The following is a 24,967-nucleotide window of genomic DNA, read 5'->3' as shown; positions in this document are numbered from 1 at the left end:
CTTTTAGAGACACATAGTGAAATATTTATAGATGCATGCAAATTATACAATGCATGAGCTTACTTCAGAATAATCCAGCAAGTTAGAAATGAGTGAATGGTGGGTACAAATGAAACCAGACTGGCCATACATTGATAAAAGTTAAATAGTTGGGTATATATCCAAAGAAAGTGAAATCACTATCTCAAAGAGATAGCTGCACCCCCATGTTCACTGCATTATCATTTACAAATAGCCAAGGCATAGAAACCACCTGTGTCCTTCGATGGATGAATGGATAAAGAAATGTGGTGTGTTTGTATATATGTGTGTGTGCGTATAATAAGAAATACACACACACGTATATATAATCTAGTGGCATATTACTCAGTCATATAAAATATGGAAATCCTGTCATTTGTGACAACATGAGTGAATCTTGAGGACATTAGGCCAAGTAAAAGAAATCAGAGAAAGATAAATATTACATAATCTCATTTATAGGTAGAATGTACAAAACAAACAAAAAAATGAACTCATAAAAACAAATTGTAGGTTGGCGGCTGCCAGGAGCTGGGGAGTGGGGACAATGAATAAGGATGATCAAAGGGTACAAATTGCCTGTTATAAGATGAATAAGTTCTGGAGATCTAAGATGGGGGTCTACAGCATGGTGCCTGTAGATGACAATACTATATCAGACATCTGAAATTTACTCTGAGAGTAGATCATAAATGTTCTCCCCAGAAAAGAAAAGATAACTATGTAACTATGAGAGGTGATGGATGTGTTAACTAACCTTATTGTGGTAATTATTTCACAGACATTACACAATGTTATATGTCAAATATATCTCAATGTAGTTGGAAAAAAAAAAAGATGTTGATTTTCCTCCTCCCCTCCAATAAATCATTAAGTAGTTGAGCCTCTCTCTATGGGTTATGAGCATCTATAGGTTCATTATGCTATTCTCCCTAATTTGTATATCTTTGGAAATTTCTATACTATAAGCTTTAAAAGAAAGTTTACTACATAAAATATTTCCATCAATATTAGAATTAGTAGAAAGCCAAAAGAAAATGTAGTAAAAAACTACATGCAGAAGACTTTATTTAAGCAGAAAATTTACTTTATTCAGTAATATTTGGGGGGTGAGAGGAATTCTGACCAGGGGTGGGTTTGAGGTATTCCATTGTCAAAATGAGTCTTCTAGAGCAAAGGGCTGTCAAGAAGCAGAGCAGGATAACCACCACAAAAACCAATATATTTGACTTATGTGCTAATAGAAACATAAAGAAAAAAAGATTAAGATGAGCTAGAAAGTTAAAAGGAATAATCTCCTTCTTACCTTATATCACAGACCAAACACTAAGTCATACCTTTTACAGAAGTGTAGAAAACTCTATGGATTGAAGAGAATGAGCAGAGGATACTGGAGGTAAACAATTTAAAAAAAAAACAATTTTATAGTATTTAAAATAGTATATATTACCCTTTTCTCTGAAATACTGAGTAAACTTAAGCTGTGTATTGATCTCTTTCAAGGTCTATATAATTTTTTTTCACTAGTTTTTTTCATACTGATGTTCCCTTTGGTGTCTGGTTACTCATCATCAATATTTTGCCTGTTGTTTTACTAGTTTTATCCAACTGGGATGGGATGGTATTATTCTCAGAAAAATAGAAGATATCCCTGTTATTAACTCAGTCTGATCATTTGCCTTAAAGCTTGAGTGAAACCTTTACCCTTCTGTTGGCCCATCTCTGGTCATGAACTCATTGAAGTATATTTGTTAGAATTACAGTCAAATAGAACCCACTATTCAATCAATAATTGAACTATGCTCCTAAGATGCTTTCTGTTTAACACTGAAAGAAAATAACACAGCTTGACCCTGGCGAAGTGTTATGGAGAGCTACAGTCAAGTGGAGATTTCTTTTATTCTGGTTGAAGTATTTTGTTGCTATCTTAACCTTGAGCTGGGCAGAATCATGAATAGCTACATAAAATTCCTTTATTTGTGTTGCTTCCATGTTACAAGGCCTTATTAACACGAAGGCATTAAACTGGATTGAGTCTATAGCTAAACATTTAATTTCAATGTGTATAGTAACTTAAACTAAGAGGATAATAGCTTCTATTTACTGAGTATGTATTTTAACCAAACACTGAGCTAAGGGCTTTACATAGAGCATTACATTTACATACTTTAAAAAAAATTATTTCTTTAAAAAAATATTTATTGGCATTCCAAAAGATCATCCAGCCAGTAGCTACTATCAAGCCCACTACTATCTCACAGACTTCACAGTGGCAGTGAGTGAAATTATTGCAGCTTTTAAATATGTATCCTGCTGTGGGCTGGAGCCAGCTCATACTGATTCAGGAGACTATTATATGCATCTTTCTCCAACCTCAAGGTTAAGTGACATCATATTGCTAGTTTCAAATGGTCACGGGGGTAGGGGGGTAGAATTTACACTACAGAAATTAGTAAACATCCTTTTTTCTCCCCTAGAGAGAAAAAAAAAGACATTTACCAATAGACTATAGTTATTCTTACTTCAGCTACATTTTTAAAGTTAGGACATGACTACTATTGAACAAAGGAGAGAAAGGAAGAAAACAGTCTCAGGGATGTTGCCCCCACAAGCCACCCACCAATTTGTTTCATTTCTTGAAAGAATCAGTTGAGAAAGCCATGGTCCTTCAGGCATTCTCTCAATAACCTGGCAGAAAGAGGAATCAGGGGAAAGCTCTACCTCAGGGTTAGGAAACTCTGGCCTGTGTCCTGAAAGTGGCTGATTCCCTGTTTTCAGAAGTAACATGATACTGGAACACAGCCACACCCATTTGTTTATGTGTTGTCTGTGGCTGCTTTCACACCCCAACAGAAGAGCTGAAAAGCTGTGACACAGATTGTACGGCCCTCAGAGCCAAAACTATTTATTATTGGGTCCTTCACAGGAAAAGTCGTCTAGGAGTGACCAGTTGCAATGTGTTTGGTATATGGACGATGCTTCATCTTGAGTCTAATTCATGTAAGGCCTTCTTTTACCTCAATCTAATGAAGAGACCTGCGAAATATAAGCTATGTTCCTAAATGTTATTGTACCTATTCATGCAATTTCACCATATAGGAGGAGATTTCATCCATCATGTTGGGAACACTTGTTCTTGGTCCCACATAGGTTGGGATACCCAGACTCTATACCTGGATCTCTTCATTCAATCATTCATTAACTTACTCACTAACAAATATTTATTAAAGGCTGCTAGGATTCAACCCACTAGGCTGTAGGCATTAGAGGTACACTCACCAAAAAGCATAGCTCCTTCCCACAGGGAGATTATATTTTAATGGGAAAGGCATATACTTATTTGCTTATTGCCTAATATCCTAAGAAGAAATGATAAGCATCATGAAGAAAACTTAAAGCAGGAATGATTTGGACAATGAATGGGATGCTTTTTAAGATGTTTAGGAAAAGCATTTTTAAGGAGGTGACATTTGTGCAGGGAGACTAGAAGCAAGTAGAGGAATGAGTCATGTATTACTGGAAGAGGGAATAGCAAAGGCTAAGGCTCTCCATGGGCATGTGCACAGGTGCTTGAGGAAAGGCAAGGGGGAGAGTGAAAAGAGGGTAGTGATGTCAGCAAGGTAGCCAAGGGCAAGTTCACCTAGGGCCTTGTGAACTCAGTAAGGAGTATGTATGCTAGTCTAGTGGAATGACACTGGGAAGTTGTGAGGAGGGTGAAATGCAAGTGATATGCATTTTAAGTGAACCTCTGTCTTTTGTGCACAGTAGAGACTATAGTAGGTAATGAGAGGGAAGAAGATCAGTTACAAAGCTATGGCAATGGGGCAGGCAAGAGATGGCATTCATATGATGGGCTTAGGAGTTGCTAGAAATCATGAGAAGACTGTTAAAAGGACTTCGCATTGAAAATGCTTGTGGGGAGTTCCCATCATGGCTTGTGGTAACTAACCCGACTAGGGTCCATGAGGATGCAGATTTGATCCCTGGCCTCATTTAGTGGGTTAAGGATCTGGCATTGCCCTGAGCTGTAGTGTAGGTCACAGATGCGGCTCAGATCCTGCATTGCTGTGGCTGTGGTATAGGCCAGTAGATGTAGCTCCAATTTGACCTCTATGCCATGCATGCAGCCCCAAAAAGCAAAAGAAAACAAAAAAAGAAAAGAAAAAGAAAAGAAAATTATTTTTTCTCACATTATTATGCTCCATCCTAAGTGATTAGAAAAAAAGAATGTATACATATATGTGTAACTGGGTCACAATTCTGTACAGTAGAAAAAAAAAATTGTATTGGGAAGTAACAATTAAAAAAATAAAAAATAAATAAAATTTAAAAAAAGAAAAGAAAACTGTTGTGGACTTCCTAAGTCATCTTTTAACTGGCTACTAATTTAATTTTTACTACATAGAAGAGAGTGGGGAAGAATTCATACATTCATTCATTCAATGAACACATTGATAATTAATAAGAAAACATCAAGTGCTATGTACTTGAGATTAAAAGTTAAAAGAAGCTCAGTTTAGTGGAAAATAACTGCCAATAACCAGTTTCTCACAGATCAGCTCTCTGTCTTGCTTCATACAAACTCCCCCCATCCTAACCTCAACCCATTCCACTAAGTCCACTGAATTCATTGGACCATACCAGGTTCATGACAGCTCTTACCCAGGACTTGAGGCTGCTGCCATTCAAGATGCTCTTCCAAGTTAGAGTTTGAGGATGGAAGGAATGGATTAAAACAATATAGTCTATGTGGTATACATGGGCACGCACATGCGCGCGCGCGAACACACACACACACACCACACACACACACACACACACACACAATCCTAGCTCCAGCTTCCAACCCTTGAGTCTTCAACGTGCTGTAGGTCTTTCCTATCTCTCTTGACATAGTTATGTGATTCTCTAGCCAATGGAGAAACTTAATTCATGTTTTAATGATGGTGAACTCAACTTCCCTTGTTCCTGTCTTACCTTTTCATGGGAAGCTTTTAGGTAAAATACACTAAATTTTTCAAACAGATTTCCTTGAAGGTCTTTCCTATTGTTTGACATAGAAAGACATGCCCTCTCATATTAACCATGCAGGCTCTCTGTTGCTGTGGGATTGTGAAATCAATATTTGTTCTAAAAGTTAGGCTTCTTTCTTTGTCCTAAACAAAGGGCAGAGCTTTGCTAATTTTCCAAACCAGCAAGTTTTAAGCCCTGAGTGATCATTTGGGCATTTCATAGAGTGGTGGCATTGTTTCCTGTAGCAGAGACCTGCCTGGGACTCCAAAGGAACCTTTCAATGTCAGCAAAAATCTAGGGCTTATAAAAAGGAGAAGGAGGGGCATGAATCAACGGGCAGAAAGTTCTGGAAGCTGAGAATAAGGGTAGCAAGTTAATATTCTGATAACGGGGTTTTCAAATCTAAATGCTCTGGAATCCAAACCAAAATGCAGTACAAGACACTTTGACGTGACTTAAAAAATTATTGAAGAAGCAGGGAAATGAAAACACCTAGAGAAAGTTCTATATGTTACATGTTAAATACATAAGCACATATACATTATTGTTGATATATTTTAAATTTTGAAAATGCTCTAGGTATACAGTCTTGATCATATTTTCCTTGGTGTTCGCATGAAGACAAAAAAAAAATAAAATGAGGACTTGGTAATCCTCTTCAAGGTGTATGTGGGCTGCAATGGACTTCCTCTACTTCACAAGCAAGGCTTAAGAGAGTACCTTGGGAGCTTGGGAAGGGTTAAAGTTTTGTCTGTGACACTGAAATTGAGGCCAGCTGTAGGTCATATTCACGTCCCAGTCACAGGAAAATGAACCTGTGAGACAGAACCTAATTATCTGCTAAACCAAAAGCCAGTCTCAGTTCAATAACTTACGACAGAGCTAGCAGCCAGATATAGTGTTACCATGGCAACACTGGAAAAAGCTCCACTGCGGTTGAGAAAGAGGAGGAAGGGAAGGAGACTGTAACCCTAAATGTGCTGTAGCCGTTTGATCTTGGACAAGTGGGTCTGTCTAGAAAACCAGGTTATTCCATATACGCTACCATTGTCTGTTCACTTTAATACCTGCCATGATTACTGAAAAGAATAATGCAATCATAATTTTCTCTGGGCTTAAAATAATCCATTGGTAAATGGAAATATATTTTAAAGGAAAAAAAAAAACCCATAAGCTTCCCTTTTCTCCTCTTAGATACCATCCCCAAATACAGATAAAACAGGACACAAAGAGTGAGGATTCTTGAATACCTCGTCACTGTAAAGAATGAATTCTGTGTCCATGAAGTTCACTGTCACTTTCTTTTCCTCTTATTGCCAAATGCCAAGATATTTTTGAGAGCAAACTTCTTTGGAATTAAGCAATACTGTTTGCTTTTCTAATGGGTAGAAGTAGAACTGGAGAGTAGAAGAGAAATAGTTGTTTTCCGTGAACTCTAAACTTCCAAGTGAATAATTTCCTGGAATATGGAGTTAAGAAGAATCATACATTAGAGGGAGACAAGCCCTGCCAGGTTGGTCATTTTTCTTCTTGCCAGTTCAAGTTTGTGGTTCTTTCTGAAATAGCAATGGATTTCTGAATTTAGGAGATAATGAGGCTTAGGAACATAAATACTTCACTAGCCAGGTACCATGAATAATGTGAAAATAGCATCTCAGTAAAATTATTTGTAGAAATAATAAGAGCTTACCATACAGTTACATGCACTTAGAGGGGGGATTCAAAAGTACATTCCTTTCTCTCTCTCTCTTTTATAATCCTTCCCAGTGGAGACAAGTCATGCTAAAGCTTGTCAGTTACAATTATTGGATTTCAACATAATTGACAATTTTGATATGTCATTAATGATGTGATAAGACACCTCTAGTACATAATGTTATCACTTGGGCTTGCTATCCAGTTGTGATGCCAAATTTGAATCACATAGATACATATGCATAAATATAGAGGTACAGCAGTGTTTATGTATAACTCACAAGCACACTGGGTTTGGAATATGGAGAGAAAGGAATATGGAGATGAATAATACCCTTTTCATATGCATGAATAACTTTGCAGTAATGCAAATGAGAAAACACAAAATGGAAAGTAGGTTTCTTCTAGCAGAAATATGACTAAGAATGTAGCCTGAAATTTGCCAATATATTAAAGTCACTTATGATATCTGTGATTTTCTTTAAAGTGTCACATCTTTTAAAAACACTTTACCCTACCCTATTATATTTTAAGTATATAATTACATAAATATAGAAATCCACAACTTTAAATTCCTTTAAACTACTACAACGCATGAAAGGGAGCTTTAGGATTTTAAGAAGATAAAAGGTAGAGGTGGGAGCGAGGGCGTGTGTGTGCAGACAAGCAACATCAAAGGGCAAAATGAATTTTCTGATTAATTTCCAGGTAGAAGTAACCTAACCTCTACTCCTGACCCTAGGTTAATTCCTTTTCAAGTAAATGGAAGCCAGAGAGTATACCCCTTTCTAAGACAGATGTTTCTGAGATCTGATTATTAAAAAGCCTTATTGGTTGCAAAGATGCCAACAATACAGTCCAATAAACTGTTAGGATCTTGTTACTCTTAATATGAATAAGTTTTTCTCTTAATCTTTCTACTTACATGAATTAACTAGCTAGAAAAGAAAATGAAGCAATTTTATCAGAAAAGCATCTGAAAGAGCTATTGATTCAAATGCTTTTGCATTTTAGCCTTATCACACATGATTAGCTTGTAGATATGAGCTTAATAATGATGCAAAGCACCAGATTTCATTGGATTCTCTGTTCCACCTGAATTCCCAGGAAAGATGTTAGAAGCACCAACAAAGAAACAATGCTGTTTTTCTCATGATGTTCTTTTAGTCAATGATTTTGAAGAGATGTGCCATGGCTTTACAGAGCACATTCTCAACTATTCCACTGCATATTTTCTTTGGCATCATTAATATTTCCTGTATTTTTGTGGGTGGGTGTACTTATGTGTACTTTTGTTTCTTTCTTCTTGTAATCTTAATGTCGCTCTGTAGGTAAGAATTCTGTGAAGCATACGCTCCAACTAGTATAAAGGCTGGATGATAACCTTCAGTTAACATGAAACAAATACAATAAAATAAACTGTAGTGGAAACTAACTTTACAGCTTAGAATAATCTGCTTGCTATTTGGAAGGTACTCAGTGTATTTGCTGATTGAGTGAATAAATATATAAGCCTATCTGACAAGGACAAAGACAAAATAAGAAAAAGCAAGGTCTTGAAAGAAACTTCAAAAAGACTACACCCTATGCTAACCTCGGATAAACTATAAAAAAAAAAAAATATTTCCAAAGGTTCTTAATTCACTCACTAGAAAGGAAAAGAAAAAATAAAATCTAGAAATATAGTTATCACTCTTGAATCTACCATTTTAAAATGGACTAGAATATTCTAGAATATATGAGAATGCAATATGTAATAAAGGTGGCATTTCACATCTCTGATTTCTACTTTCTCTACACTAATGCTACTCACTGTTTTCTGATCCTCACTAGCTTCTGCTGATATCTATTTGGGTGTTGGTCTTCTACCCTTGGAAAATTCACAAAATCCTTCCTTCAGCAATGGAACTATATAATGCTGCTTTCAATGAGCCTAGTGTGCTGATTAAACCTCTGCCCTTGGTTCTAGGTGTTGTGGGTCTTCTGAAATTTGAAGCTTTCTTCACTTGTTTTTAGCTATCTCCTTAATGCCTCCTGAAGGCTAGGGAACTGCTCTAGATTGATCCCTTGCCCTGCTGAAGGACTTTCTTGGAAGAAGATGATGAGAGGGGAAGTGTGCTAGTTCAGGCACCCCCTTTTTCTCCCCTGATGCTATTCCTATAAAAGCACCCACAGAGCTGCCTCCCCCTGGGTTCCAGCTGGACAAGACTCATAATCCCTGTGGCCCCTAAGGAATCTGTTACTCATGTCCCTCCACCCCAGATGTTGAGCAGAATATGCAATGCTCATTGTCTTCATCCAGTGTTCTTGCGCTTCTCCTGTACTCTAGGCTCCTCACTGCCCACAGCCTAGAAAGTTTCATGTTAGGCTGTGCGATGGGCAACTACCTCAAACTCACATCCTGAATTCTCCTCTTGTTTAGAGTTAGTTAAACTTTTATAAATGTTATGATCCAGACCTCTGGCATCAGGTTAATATTTCTAACCAAGACTTTCAGAAATTAAAAATAAAACCATTTCCCTCTCAAGAGTCTAGCTCTTCCAAATGAGAACAGTTTGTTTTTGAGCTTATTGTATTTAAGTTTTAAAAAATAATGTACTATGCACTTTAAATCTACTATAGACTCTGTTCTTGACTGTGTCTGCTCTTCCACTAAAACAATACATGTCACTGACCAAACGAGTGCAGGAAAATAAGGCAACAAGCGTAATTTGAGGAAGTAATAACCTTGGTTAAAATTTTCCAGATATCGTTCTACATGCAGTTAATCACTTGGTTCTGTCAATTCTATCTTCTAACACTTCTCTGTTCCTTCCTTGTCTCTCCACTTCCAAGGCCACCACCTTTCTTCAGGTCATTATCATCTGTCCCAATTTATATATTGAGGTAATAATCATATACAATTATATAAAAGTATATTTATCAATATATAATTTATATTAGAAAAAAGATGGAAACTCAGTTTACACCTACAAATAGACCAGTTAAATGGTATTATACTTAATAACACATAAGCATATATTAAAATGATAATATGGGGGAAGTGTTCATTTGGTATTTAACAATTAAAAAGCAAGTTACAAATATCAGTGTGTGTGTGTGTGTGTGTGCGTGTGTGTGAACAAAAGAGAGAAAGGGAAAGAAGTATGTAATATACTATATGATATACTATAGGATAGCCAGAGTTGTTTTCTGACTGACGAGATTAATTTTTTTTTCTTTTCTGTCTGGAATTTCTAATTTTACAAAATGAGCACTTGTTATTGTGCAGGAAAAGTTTATTTTGTAAATAAACTAGTTGTCTTTAGACTAATGTGAAAATACCTTAAATTAGCTTAAGATGGATTGAGCCTAGTAAGTTTAGTAACATTGGACTGGTAGGTTACTCCATTTGCAGCTATTCTATTTTTAACAAGTAATAGTATCTTTCCAGTTGCACAAAGAATTCCAGCATTTTCAGGATATGAATCACTTGAGGAAGACAGGAATTTAAAATGAGATATGTTTTCATAAATAATGTGTTAAAGAAATTTCTACCTCTTTCCAATCAACATATTTATTTAGGCTGAAGGTTTATATAATAAAATATCCTATACTATGGTATTTTTCAATTAATTAAATGATTCAGAATCATTTATTTCACTCTGTCAAAGATTGCTAGTTTTCTGCAATATCTTTTTTTTTTTTTTTTTTTTTTTTGGCTTCTTTTGGGCTGCACCTCTGGCATATAGAAGTTCTCAGACTAGGGGTCGAATCAGAGCTACAGCTGCTGGCCACAGCCACAGCAACATGTAATTTGAGCCATTCTACAATCCTCACCACAGCTCAAGGCAACACCAGATCCTTAATCCGGGGATTGAACCTGCGTCCTCATGGATACTAGTCGGGTTTGTAACCCACTGAGCCACAGTAGGAACTCCTCTACTCTATTCCTCTGGTATTCAGCTGGATGAACAAATACCCAGAATAAAGCCTACACTTCCATGTACCTATTCTCCCAAAAGCTTTGTGTACCTGCTAAGTTTTAAGGGTAGAGTGGAAGGTTTCCAGAAATCTTCTTTAAAAGGAAGTATAGATAGCATCCTTATTATTCTCCTCTTATTCCTCTGGCTGAAAAACAACATAGTGTAGCTTCTATAGTCACTCTAGATTACCTGGGAAGTGAAAGTCAGTCAAAGGGAGAAATAGGATAAAAGATGCCTATTTATGACTTCAGCGTGTTCAACCAGCTTTCTACAGAAATGATGTTCAAAGCTATGTAATCACCTCCAAAATTTTCATTACTGTTTGACACCTTACCTTTGAGAGTCACATTCACACCATGAGTCCAACATGCGGATATCAAAGTTCTTTTAACTGAAATAGTTGATGGGGGGATGCTGGTTCACAGAAGGATTATCATGGTTCTCATCCTTCTAGTGTCAAAGGTGGACACATTTATATTAATTTTTTCTACTTCTTTCTTCCCTGCTACAATTTTTATCCCCATGCAATCTACAAGGTCATGGCATTCTTTTAATTGTATAGCCATGATTTCTCACATTTACCTTCGCATTTTCACAGTGTGTATTCCTAGCGGTTCTTAATTTTGGAGTGGTTTTAGTCTTCCTTCAGAATCTTATAAACACTATTGGTTCATTTTCCCCCAGAAAAATGGATATCCACTCAAAATCTCATATAAAATCTCATGGGAATATGGTAGACTTCATGTGAGGAAGTCCTTGGGTTAGAGCTCCTTTTTGTTTCTTTGTGTGGCTAATTATCCCTCATTCTCCTCATTTCAACATTCTCTACCCAACTCTTTATCGATTGGAGTGTTAGTCACCTAGGAGCTTTTACGAATGCATCTGCACAGGCCCTACTTCCAAGCTACTGAGTCAGAACCTTCAGGGTAGCATGAAGGGTGTGCCTTCGTAAGTCTTTCTGAGTAGTTTTGAGATGCCCCCTGGGTTGAGGTCTTAAGTTACACTGACTTTGGATTCATTTTCCATCTTCCCAAAAATCTTTGAAGGATTCTCAGCACCTGCCACACTGGTAAAAATATAGTATGTTGTGAAGAAGGATTTCTAACTTTATTTAGTATTTCACACATTCTTAGCATAAAGTCTTGTTTTGTATAGATTATGAATGAATGGATGAATAGGTGGATAAAAAGATTTAAGGGTTGAAAATCTCCTGTTTGTAATCGTCTATAACTCCATTTGTTTGTGGAGCACTGCAACATAATGAATTTAGCAATCAAAGCACATTCCTGTTTAGAAATGAGGTTTTCAACAAAATGAAAGACTAATAATGAAGATGATAAAGAGAAATCACTGGCAGGCATTGTGGTAATTTTTCCATATTTGACAAGAAGAGGGGTGATGCCCAAATTCTTGATTAATAACATGTTTAGAGCTAAGGTTACATTGAATTGAGATCATATTTGTTGAGGTGGCAAGCAAAAATACTAAGGATGCACAAGTTTCTTCCCCTCTGTAGTTTTAAGGAAATTTCAGTGTTCTCCTAAAGTGGAAGACATACCAGAGTAGTTAATTTTTTTTTAAACATTTAATGCCAAGTTCCTAAAAGATCTATAAAGACCTTCTTTTCACACTAGTCAAGTGTGGAGTTTTTTTCTATGCCACTTGGGTTGAATGGCAAAAAATAAACAAACAAACAACAATGACAACAAAAAACTGAGGCAGAATTTAATTCTCAACCAACGTAATACAATTAAATGCATGTTATTCCTCACTGACTCTAAAATCCTAAAGCCTACTTTTTGTGTGCAAGAATATAAAAGTAAAAACATTTTTCAGAGGATTCTATGCTTGAGACCTGGTAGATTGAAGTTCAAAAATCACTCCATAAATGATATTATGTATCATTGTATAATCAATGATTAATCTGGATATATGTATACACAGCTGGTATTTTTAAATCACAGAACATTTAGGGAAAATTCTGCAAAACCAATGGCAATTGCTGCTACTGCCACATTTTTAAACTATCAATATGTCATGGTTAAAATGAAATCTGGCATATTGGTGATTTTTTATTATATAAAATTTTAAAAATAAAGTTTTCCATCTTAAGATCGAAGAAGGAAGTAAGGATATGGTTCTATAGCTAAAAGATGTGATAGTATAACAAACAACTCAAATAATCCTTTGATGATCGTGAAAATCCCAGGTAAGTCTCAAGAAGACACAAGAAGAAAAGGCTTGGAGTAGTAACCCAAGATTTGTGAAATAAAATTGATTTCCATTCAGATCAGTTCTTTTACTCTTCTTGAAAATGTCAAGGTGTCAGCCTTGGCCATTACAAGACTGATTTATAGTTGAGACAAAGCGACAATACCAGCTGACTATTTGGAGTCGTGGTACAGTGTCTGGAAAGGCTGCAGATGACAGCCCTCCTTTACTTAACCAATCAGCAAGACTTAACTAAAACCTGACTTTTTTTTGCTCTATCTTGATAAGGAAAAAGATAAAAACAATCTGGAAGATTTACTTTGTGGGAAATAAGCATTGTGGGAGGAAGTAGATATCATACTTCCAGAGAATAAATAACAAACATTATTTATGGCAATCTATAGTTCAGATGTTTAGAAACCCATATTCATAATAGGAGCATAAACAGATGTTCCAAATATGACAACTTATTTTAATATACTGGAAACCACAGCATAATTTTGTAATTTGATTAATTCGGAAGAAGAATAGTGAATGTTAAAATCAATTTTCAAACTTTCTAAATTATATTTATAGCATTGCTCATCTGCATCACAAAAAACACCAAAATGTTTTGCATGAGAATCATTATTCATAGCAAATTAATCTTTTTCTCTTTGAAGAAGATCCCTAAATGTAGTTTGTGGTAGTAAAATGCTTAAAATTAGCCAGGTCGTACCATGATAAAAAACAAGACTAAAAAGGATAAGAATCTGACATTCTAAACATACAAAATCATATTATCTTTATACTCATATAAAGATGTAATTATACATGTGTGTTATATTTATGTATATAGAACTATATATACACAAATATATCTGTATATAATTGTATCCATCATATTGATTCTATATGATTAGAATGTTTTATATATATACATATACACACATATATCTTTAAAGACAGTAGAAGGGGAAGAAATCAATTCATAAACAATATTTTCAAAAATCAACAACATAAGCTAATATTAATATTAGAGGTGAAAGTAGAAAGGCTATAAACTTTGCTGTAACAGAACAGCCTAAACATATGGTGACTTAGGGTAGACACTAGACCATAGAATATAATTAGCATCCCTTTTTTTATATCCTACTCCCATTTCTAATAATCCAAAATAAGTATTAAAATGACAAATTCCTAAATGAGTCCAAATGTTGACTTTCCTGACATATGCCAAATATTAAATGATCAAGGAAAAAGTTAATAACATGTAATTAATCTCCTTGACACTCAAGGTTGAGATTTTCTACTACAGATGTTTTATAGTTACAATGCTATAGAGAACAGATTTGGGCTAACAAACTTAATATTACCTATATGTTGATAGGCTCGGTTAAGATTAATAAGACACATATTTGACAGAAGCCTGTAACATGCCATTATGCTAAGTAATTTAGAAATATGTAGTGGTCGTTGGGAGCCCTGTTACATTTTTGCCTGCTTTGAATTTCTTTCATCTTCTGGCATTGACAGTAACCTTGCTAGGTTAATCTCATAGAGCCTTCCCACACAGGCTGTCCACTCTGAGCAACTCTTAAATGGAGAGAAAAGAGGCTCTAAAACAGAGCCAATCAGAGTCTTTCAAAGAAATAAAACTGACATAGGGATAAAGAGAACCAAAAAATATTTCCTTCTGGAATTACGAGCCCTAGGAATGATGCATGTTGCATGTCTAGCGTTCCTAATGGCCACCTTTGCTACCAAATACAATGTGAGAATGGGGTCAACACATTGGAGACAGAAAGAAAGAGGGAGAGATATTGAAAGGGAAAAGGAGAGAAGACCAGGAGGAGGAGGAGAGGAAAAGCAAGAGAAGGGGGAAGAGGAGGAGGAGGAGATGATGATGATGAGGTAGATATAGCTTCCTTTCTTGCTTAAACTAGTTTAGTCTGGGTTTTGATCTTTTGCTACTGAAAAAGTCTGATTAACATAGCAATCTAAGCTAATGTTATTCTTTCCTAACACTTTGACTCAAGAAGTCCCCTGTAGGATGGAAAAATATTCAACTAGGAGTTCCTGTCATGGCTCAGTGGTTAACGAACCTGACTGGTATCAATGAGGATGCAGGTTTGATCCCTGGCCTCGCTCAGTGTGTTGAGGATCTGGTGTTGCTGTGAACTATGGTCTAGGTCACAGACATGGCTTGGATCTGGTGTTGCTGTGGCTCTGGTATAGGCCAGCAGCTGCAGCTCTGATTCAGCTCCCAGCCTAGGAACCTCCATATGCCTCGGGTGCAGCAAAAGACAAAAGACAAAAATAAAAAAATTCAAATAATGATATACTAATTTCTACCTGAAAATAACTTTAAAATTATCTTCTTCCATATTATTATTTTATAAATCTACTGTAAATTTAAAAGTGAAAAGAAGAGAAGTTTAGTTAAACTAGTGGTAGAAGTAGTATCAGAATTTGGATCTTCTAGGAGTTCCCATCATGGCTCAGCTGAAATGAATCTGACTAGCATGCCTGAGGATGCAGGTTCGATCCCCGGTCTTGCTCAGTGGGTTAAGGATCTAGCGTAGCCATGAGCTGTGGTGTAGGTCGTAGATGTGGCTTGGATCTGACATTACTCTGGCTATGGTGTAGGCCGGTGGCTAGAGTTCCAATTCAACCCCTAGCTTGGGAACCTCCATATGCCATGGGTATGGCCCTAAAAAGACAAAAAAAAAAAAAAAAGAATTTGGGTCTTCTGCTTCACTATTCAAGTTAAGTGGTGGCATTTATAATTCAAAAGTCTAAAAGTTAAAAGTTTATTCTTCATGTTTTGTAAAATCCCAGAGAATAGCCCAATTAGTATGTTTTGATCCTTTGACTAATTAATATACTTGCTGCCTTATGAAACTTTGCATGATCAATATCATTATATGCAACTTAACTTTTTAAAAAAGAAATTAAATGGTAGATGGACTGAAATCATATTTAAATACTGCATTTTGGTCCCATTATCCGAGAAATATCATTATTAAAAACCACAATTATTAACCTTTTCATAGTCTATGTATGGTTCTTAATCACCAGACCTTTGATAGTATAGGAAATATTATGATTGGAATCTAGGCAGTAAAAAAATCCTAACAATCCCATATCTTGTCCAAAGCAACTCCAAATACATATAGATGTTATCTCACATGCAACTAGAAAATAGGACAAACCACACAAAATTCTAATCTAGAAAATATATAAAAATTAAAACTTCCAAATTACAGGATTTATGAAATGCTAAAACACACAAAAAGGATGAAAATATGTTGGACAGTGAAAGACATCTTTTGTAGACCATAAGCTATTTAAGAGCAGAATTCCTCTTTTTTTCCCCTATATCTGGCACTCGCAAAACCTTTGATAAAGATATTTATAGTAAAGGATTTGTGAGTGCCCTGGAGCTGAAATGATTTCCTTATGGTGTCTGCTTCTCACCCTTGGAGAGAGTGTACATGCAGTAAATTTGGGTGATGAGAAAAAGAGTCTGTTTAGCAGAGGCAAATACTAAAATCCAGACAGGAAGAAATAAGCTAATATTCATTGGATGCTTTCTTGGTGCTAGGGATTGAGCTAGGGAATTCACTGATCAATCATTAAGTCCTCTGAAGTTCTTGATATTAAAATGTCATTAAAACTAAGTGTTTGTTGTTATGAATCAGGCTGCATCTCTATGTATTGAGAGCAACAATTACTTTTTATCACTAAATATTTAATATCTATAAATATTAGTCACATACAAATTGGCCATGGTGGCCCCATATGTTAATGCAGGCTTAATTCATTTAATTCATTTTTTATGCTGAATATAAATTTAGGAATTAATGGCTAAATTAATGACTTAATAGCTTATTTTGAGTTGATAAATTATACTTATGAATTGGTGAATTTCACATGAATTTAATCCTCAAGCAGACTCTTTCCTCAATGGCAACAAAGATGTGTCACCAGTGAGACCAAGTTTCCATCCTCTTTACAACTTGTAATCCCTGAGACAAAGAATGACCATCTTTTTCTAATATCTATCTTAATTCTACAAAAAAGACATTAGGGAAAAGCCTGCTAGAAATTTCATCTCTGAGTCAGGGCCATAGGGGCTTTTAAATGAACTTTATAAGCAATTATTTATCTCAACATTAAGATTAATAAAATAGATATGGGTAATCCCTGTAGATGCACATGTCAAAGTGTAAAGCGCATTCTCTAAAGTCAATAAGAGATAAGGTAGGGATCACTTTTTTTAATTTCTTAAATTTAGCAACACATAGTCCTATTATTTATCAGCAATTTGCTCTTTCAGAATTACTTCATTACATTTGTTTAAAATATGATCGGTCATAGAATTGAAGGGGAGGAAGTGAACTAGAAACAATATACAAGTTGGGTATCTTTCTCCCAAAATAGGAGTGTTTCCATTACATGCCTAATTTCTGAAAAAAATATTTCTGAAAAAAAAAATACATCATCTCTTTTCCCCATGTATATATTTGGGTGATTTTCAACAGTGTATTTGGTGGACCTCACCAGAGCACACCCTATGGAAAGAAAACACATTTTCTTTAAACATAAGATACAGTTCCTTTGAGATCTTGTTAATCACTTTTCCTTTCTAATTGAAAAAGTCACCACAGAAATTAGAGCACGAATTTCATTATTCTAGAAAGAACCTTAAAAGTTGACATGTCTTTGAACAATTGTTTCAGAAATCCTTTTTTAAGTACATTTTCATTTTCTGGCATGGCTTGAATTGAATTCTAAACTTTCTGCTGCTTGTCCTCTAAGCCCCTCTGGTGAATTTAAATAGGCTTCCCTATATATTTAGTACATTCAAGAATTCTTTGTCGCAGTGCCTACTCTGCTTTATTATCAGAAGGCTGTCTCGGAAGTCCAGCAGCCAGTTTGTTTTCTGCCATTAATAAAGAGTCTACTTTTTTTTCCCCCACTTCTTTGAAGAAGTTGAAAAGGCTCCATGTTGGGTGGAGGGGGGCCAGGAAGAGAGAGAAGTGAAGGGAACCCGACTGTGGTGTAATCCCCCAACAAAACATGTTGTCTAATGTAGAAACCTCCCCAAGGTTTACAAAGCACAGGCTGGGTTTTTAGTGTGATGTATAACAGAGTAAGAACTTAGCCACAGACTGGTTCCCCCATCACCGCTAAGAATAGGAAGTCTACTATGAGAAAGACATTACATTTTTAAATCCTACAAAACCAAATGCTTCTGTTGGCTAGCATTTCAACATCATCACCCCAAACCCTTAGGGAAGATGTTTGGAAAGTGGAAAGACCATAGCCACATAAATTTAATTTCTCACAATTCACTTACGTGTCCAGAAAAATACATAGAAGAATTTCAAAAACGACCTACCAATCTGGATGGACAAAATATTGATGTTGACTCATGGCCTAGTGAAAGCTAATTCAAAGGCAAGGAAAGGTGACTCCACTGAATAGTCGTTTGGTGCTCACAAATCATCAGACACCTACCAACAGAAAGGAAGAAACTTAGAAACGGAATGGTTAAATCCACCTACACAAAAGAACCCCAAATACCCCGGAAACCTTAAAAGGCTGAGATGAAACCCAGGAGTTTGTATTCTTTTTTAGTTGACCTAACAGACATAGTCTATGATTATTTTTACATTAGTTTTATTTGTTTAGGGATGAATTATTAAGGTAATGCACTTAAAACTACATTGCTTACACCAAAAATGAAAATTTTATTTCACCATATAAAAATTTTTGACTTTGAAAGTCTGCATAAAATATGCATGGAATTAGCTGATTGATTATATAAAACGCTTTAATCTTAAATTTGCTTGATCTCAATTGCCTTCAAGTTTCACCTGCTTTCAAACCTCCAGACGTTAAGGTATTACATACAAGTTGGTATAATCAGCTAGTAATGCACTTCATCTGAAAAAGCAACAGTGAAAACTGAAGCTCACTCATTGAAAAAAAATGTTGTATATAATTTTATTACAAAGTCTCAATTTTCATTCTATTTTTACCATGAATTAAAAAAAATTAAATATAAAGTATATATAAATATATATTAATGTATATTGTTATGTATTAATGTGCATATATCAATGTATACTAAGTATGTACATATTAATGTGTATTAATAAATATGCATATAATGTCTCAGGACGTAGTTGGTCATTGATAGATAAAAAACTAAATATAGAGCTGGAGATGACAGGTAATAATAGCACTTAAGTTTCTATATACTAAATATGCATTTGCAAAGCTACCCTAAAAAATGTCTATTTGTCAAGTCCTTACAAATGTCCAGGATTTTTGAAAACTTCTCTATGTTAGGAACTTGGTTTTCCTTTTCCAAATTCACTCACTAAAGGATCAGTGGGATGTGAGTGCTAAGTTAAATGGCTAGTAAGAAATTAAACAAAAGAATCCAAGTAATCAAAATGATGCCTGCATTTGCTAAAGCCTCCCGAAATGTAGGCTGCACTGCAAGTATAAATGGTAAGAAAATTTGGGCGTTAGCTAACCCTTTATGTACTGCTTTTCTCAAAACTCATCCAAACATGATGCTTGTAAAACCACTTACATATTTATCAGCTGAATTAGACCAAGCCTAGGCACACGTACCAGCATGTCCATTTGAATTTAGGGCATTTAAGGTAGTATATACCTTTTCTAATTTCATTAGTAATTAACTTGTACTATAATTCCCCTGAGATACCTCTACCTCTTCTAGATATTATGATTGTAGCCTAAAGCTTAAATGACTTCAGAGTATCTCTATACCTCTTCTGCAGCTTCACTGGAACACTATAGCGTTAAGAACTTTTATACTCAGAAAGATATTGACCCCATGAACCCTGAAATGAAATATAACCATATTTAGATTTGGCAAAATTCCAGAAGTGCCTTCCTTGATAGATCTAAAAGCCTTTAAAAAGTGTCATTTTGAAAAACTGCTGTTTTCCTTACAGAGATTAAAAGTTAAAAGCATGAATATCACAATACTAACAGAATGATATAAAAGGGACAAAAGGAAAACTAATACTTCATTGGTATTTGATAGATGTTTAAGATGAGTGATGATATTTAAAAAAAAAAACACCTCGAAGTTCACAGTAAATTAGCAAACAATGTGAGAAAGGAAAAGAATCAAGTGGGGTTAGTATATTTATGTAAAACAGTGATTTGCTGTTTCAAAATTAAAATGTAAAAGTAAGCTAGTGTCAGAGAGGAGGTGATTCCTCATTTCCACCGCATTGAGCAAGCTCACATCGGCAGCAGACAGCTTTTAATATATGCGTCTGGCTCAGGCTGGTCTCCTAACCAGGAAGCCATCGAATTGTTAATATCACTGCTTTTTTTGTATGCAACACACATCATTTTCTCGCTCTTTGTTGTAGATCTCTCTTTTTATTTTAGGCTTAGTATGATCTGATTTTCCAAATCATATTATACAGCCCCCAAACAACATTATCTTGTGACAGCTAAGCGAGAAATGCAGAAAAAGAAGCATCTATCTACCCATATACAGCATAAAGTAATTTATATAAACAAAGTTACTCACTTAGATCTCTACTCACCTTTATGAAGGAAGAGAAAAGCTTTATTAATGACGCTCTCATATCGGAAAGTTATACACAGAGGGTTCAGAAAATGCACAATGGTTAGTAAGAATTATACATTTTATATATGTTTATGGGGAAAATAAACAACACAGCATTTTAAATCTAGCTTTGGTATCTTCTGATTATGAAACAGAAATTGATATATAGTGTGGTTCATAAATACGATGACATAAAAATCATGTATTTGAAATGGCTTATATTTGATATCACTCTAGCCAGTAAACATCTGTCCCTTACTTTATTTTGAAACTGATGGAACATCTTATACATCTCGCTTATAGGGTTATGTTAAAACAGGTGTCTGTAAACACATACTTGCATGTGATATTATTTTACATAAGAGGTAGTTTCTGATTCATTGTCTAAACATTGCTATTAAAAATAATCAAGTTTCTGTGTACTTGTAGATACCTATACATAGAGTTCTTTGTATTGAGAAACTTATGCTTTTAAAAATGCTTAATTACAATGAGAATAAGATTAAAAGAAGGAAAATATAAATATTACCAAAAACTTTATTGTTTATCTCTGTTCATTTGGGGTTTTAAAGCACTTGTTTTATACACACACACTCACACACACACACACACACACACACACACTTAAAATTTCAGAGGTTCTAGATAAAATGAAATAGGTGATATAAGTAAATATTCTGAAAAGGTACAGGGTGGATACATGCTTAAACACATTCTATGTGCCTTTATAGATGAGGAATATGTCTACGATACTGTAATATCAATTTTTTAAGAAATATAACCCATGGGTAATTTGTATTCTGTGACATTTCAAACCATAAGTAATTCTAACAAATCCAATAAAAAGGTGAACAAAGACTCCATTACACTATTCTAAAATACATTCAGAAATTTATTTTTAAAATGCAAAGATGTATATAATTTATAGTACCCCTGCAAAGCAACAGAGTTTAAAGAATGAAATCGTCTCTGGTTTCTTCTATTATGGAAAAATCTCTCGTCTCCATTTTGAATCTTATTATCTGAAACATTATTGTAAAATTTTAAAACAGACTTAATGTTTGATTCTGTTTTCAAAAATGCATACATGATATGGCAATGGCTAATAATGTTCAAAGATTTCATGTTACTTATAGCTGGAATAGTTACCTTGTATAAAACTAAAATTTTCATAAAAGTAAAAGTCTGCAGTTCAGATTTGGTTGTTAAATGAACTAGAGCAGTCTGACTTCATAGGTGGTGTTTACTAATTTATCTCACATACATCCATGGTATATATCAAGTAAAATGTAAAAATTAAAAAGTACCATATTTCTGCTAATATAACTCTTGAATTCTTATAACAAGAAATGTCTTATTATAATAGGGCATATAAAGTATTTAGTCTGGTTAAAAAGACTAAAGAAAACTCTGGCAATAAATACCAATCACAAAGCAGCATTCTTCTTAAATCAGTTGCAAAATCTAATAGGGTCAAATAAAGAAGAGGGCAAATCATTTTATTTCTAGGCCTCAACATGATTATAGCTATACATTACATATTCTCAGCCACAGTTATGTGAAAACACAGGATTTATTTAAGTAGCTAATGTATATATTTCTATACATATGAAAAAAGTTATAAATTTAAACCACTCTTCATTATTAACTGAGTTATTCTTTAGACTAGCTGTCTTAAAATACACCAGAAGAAGCATTTAAAAAACATCTGTATCTTAATTTTGCTTCTTACACAGATATCTTATATTGCTTTTATATGGTCATTAGAATACAAATGCTATTTCAGTGCACCTCTGTAATCACTTTCAAGTACAGTTTCTACAAATTGTATTTTGGGGGGTGGGTCATGTTCGAAACATTGCTGATTATAAAGAAGAGCATTGTTCTTTTCTCCTAGGCAGAATCTATGTATGTTCTTTTGTTCTGATGGTAACTGCAGACAATCAATAAGGTCCAAAGCTGCTGGTTCCCCTCCGCCTAGGTCCCAAGAGCCTGACTTGTGATGTTACTAAAATACCTCACAAGTTAGGGTCTCAGGGACTAGGAAAAGTCTGGTTTGATGCGGTAGAATTCTTCTTCCAGTTATAAAGCTAGTTTAGAAATTACAGTTGGGTCCAATTAACTTTTTCCTCTAAGTACTAATTAAATGACATACGTAGAAATATATATGGTATATAAAAGGCAGGATGAGCTGAGTATTCACGACGACCATTTACAGACTAATTTCAGACCTTAAAATAATGAAGACTGTAAGAAACAAGGCAGATAATAAACAGTTAAGAGTCGTTCCATTAGATCCAAGAAAGATACCAAAAATGGGTTAAAATCTGTTTCTAGACTATTTGTACAGCAACACCATAGCCTCCATTATATTAAAGGAGGATTATATGCCAGTTAATGGGACCCTAATTGAAATTTCGCTTCTCATTACAAGTCTATACAGCACAACTTTTAAGGTGGGCCCAGGACATATAACACTTTAAATCTAATTTAAATATATACTGTTGCAGTTAAGAATAAAACAAAAACTTTTTTGCATGTCATAATTTAATACCTCTGAAGCTTGCTATTTCTCTTTGAATCTCCAAACTCTTCAGACAGCCAATATTTCCATGCATACTCTGTAGCTATTTGAGCAATGCCACTTAACAAACACGTAACTTAAAATGCTGGCAACATGATTAAAAAAAATGTTTCTATTTTTAAATAATTGCATTATAAAGCTCAATACTTTTGAAAATACACAACCCCCATCCTGCATATTCACTGAATTTCCTCCGATCTTTTAGCCTTGTTTGTGGTTCGAGAACAGAATTTGTACTTTAGGAATGATCCAAGGTTTAGTAGCATAGAACGCAGGGTAAAACAATCGGACCAGCCATAACATAAAAGTCCTGGCCACAGAAGTGGAATCTGGTTCTTCTGAAGTGGTTGATCTTAAAAGGGAAAAGAGGAGGAAAAAAAAAAAAAACAAAAAAATGGAAAGAATTAGAATGTTTTCCTGTAGAACAGGTGAATCATCCATTTCCAAGTAAGCTGCAAGGAAAGCTATACTGAACAAAATATTTGCTAACTGGCCCCCCTCCTCCACCCTAGTACCACACCCCTTTCCAACCACCACCCCCCACCCTCTGTCCAGATCTTTACTTTGCCTTGTTAAGACTTTAAATATTCTGCTCCATGATGTAATGCATCATTATATAAGATCTCTTTCTGTTTATCGTTTGATTTTCCATACTGAATCAGTTATGGCTTAAAATAGTAAATAGTTAAAAAATAAAATAAAACAAAAAAGCAGCACTCATAAAAAGCAAAAAAATAAAACAGTCCTTAGATATAAGTCCATGCTTTTCCTTAAAACTGAATATGGCTTTACAATTTTTGACCATAGCATTCAACCAATTATTAGAATGAAAAATCTCACCCCTCCATAAATATGACATTAACATAATTATACCACCCCCATCACGGAGACCCATCCTCCTTAGGGAATACATCTGATGCTCCAAAGATGGAAATCAGTCAGATTTTAGTTGCTCTCCAACGTACCTTTGCTTCTCACTGACTGACTGGCTTTTACCCTCCACGCACTCACACGCCACCCCCTCCCCTCGGCTAGACACGGATGCCGGAGCGAGCACGCGCGCGCACAGGCATACAGACACCCAGCGAGAGGCGAGGCAAAGCATCTGATGCTGACTCAGAGCGCTTCTGTGTGCTGGGGGTGGCAGCGGCTGGTATTTTCACTGCGCTCATCATTAACATTAACTCACAGTCTAGCATCCACCCTCTCCCAGACCTGCGGGACTGCAGTATTTGCATGACGCTGTCACTCTAGCTTTTGCAGGTCAGATGATGGAAGAAAAAAAAAAACAACAGAAAGAAAGAAAAGGAGTTAAAAGAAAAAGCCCTCAGAGCCTTCATTTCTTCCAGGGTCTCCTTATTTTTCCACATTTCTACTTCCTCTGTGGCTATGTCTCAGTTGTTTGACATCTTTCCGGAAGAAACTGTCTTGTGCTTCACTGAGCCAGTAGTCAGCAGGTCCACCCCTCACCTCACACTCCGATCCCCACCCTCCCCCAACTCCCAATCAATAAGACAGATCTCCAAATACAGTTGTGGAAACAGGCTCCGACACAGTCTCATCCTGGATTCACTACCTCAGGAAGCAGGCAGCCAGGCTCACACGTGATAGAGAAATAATGCCAGCAAATCTTTAGCAGTCTTAGACTTTATTCTACGCTTTCATTCCCACCCACCCCCATCCCGGCTGACGAAAGAGCAAAAAAAAAACCCTTTCCACTTGTCTCTGAAACCCACAAACAGCTTAAGAGACACATGATTGAGGTGGATCTGTAAAGATCAATCATTTCTATTTACTAATGAAAAAAAACTATGATTTTAATAAAAATAATTGCTTAATATTTTTATTAGCTGTGCTCTCATTTCA

The 24,967-nt window shown here is 35.4% G+C and overlaps 1 protein-coding gene across 3 annotated transcripts in view; it reads right to left on the bottom strand.

The window, feature by feature from the left end:
* Window positions 1,087-24,967, bottom strand: part of LOC106508546 — a 593,953-nt gene continuing 570,072 nt past the window's right edge. For all 3 annotated transcript variants that reach the window (XR_002338156.1, XR_002338157.1, XR_002338159.1), the window contains one exon: window positions 1,087-23,453. The gene's annotated coding sequence lies outside the window, so the exon portion shown is untranslated. The remainder of the gene's footprint in view (window positions 23,454-24,967) is intronic.

The sequence above is a fragment of the Sus scrofa genome, chromosome 13, assembly GCF_000003025.6.
Source record: "Sus scrofa isolate TJ Tabasco breed Duroc chromosome 13, Sscrofa11.1, whole genome shotgun sequence".
Lineage (NCBI taxonomy): Eukaryota > Metazoa > Chordata > Mammalia > Artiodactyla > Suidae > Sus > Sus scrofa.
Note: the sequence above shows the minus strand (reverse complement) of the source record. Positions and strands in the feature narration are given on the sequence as shown.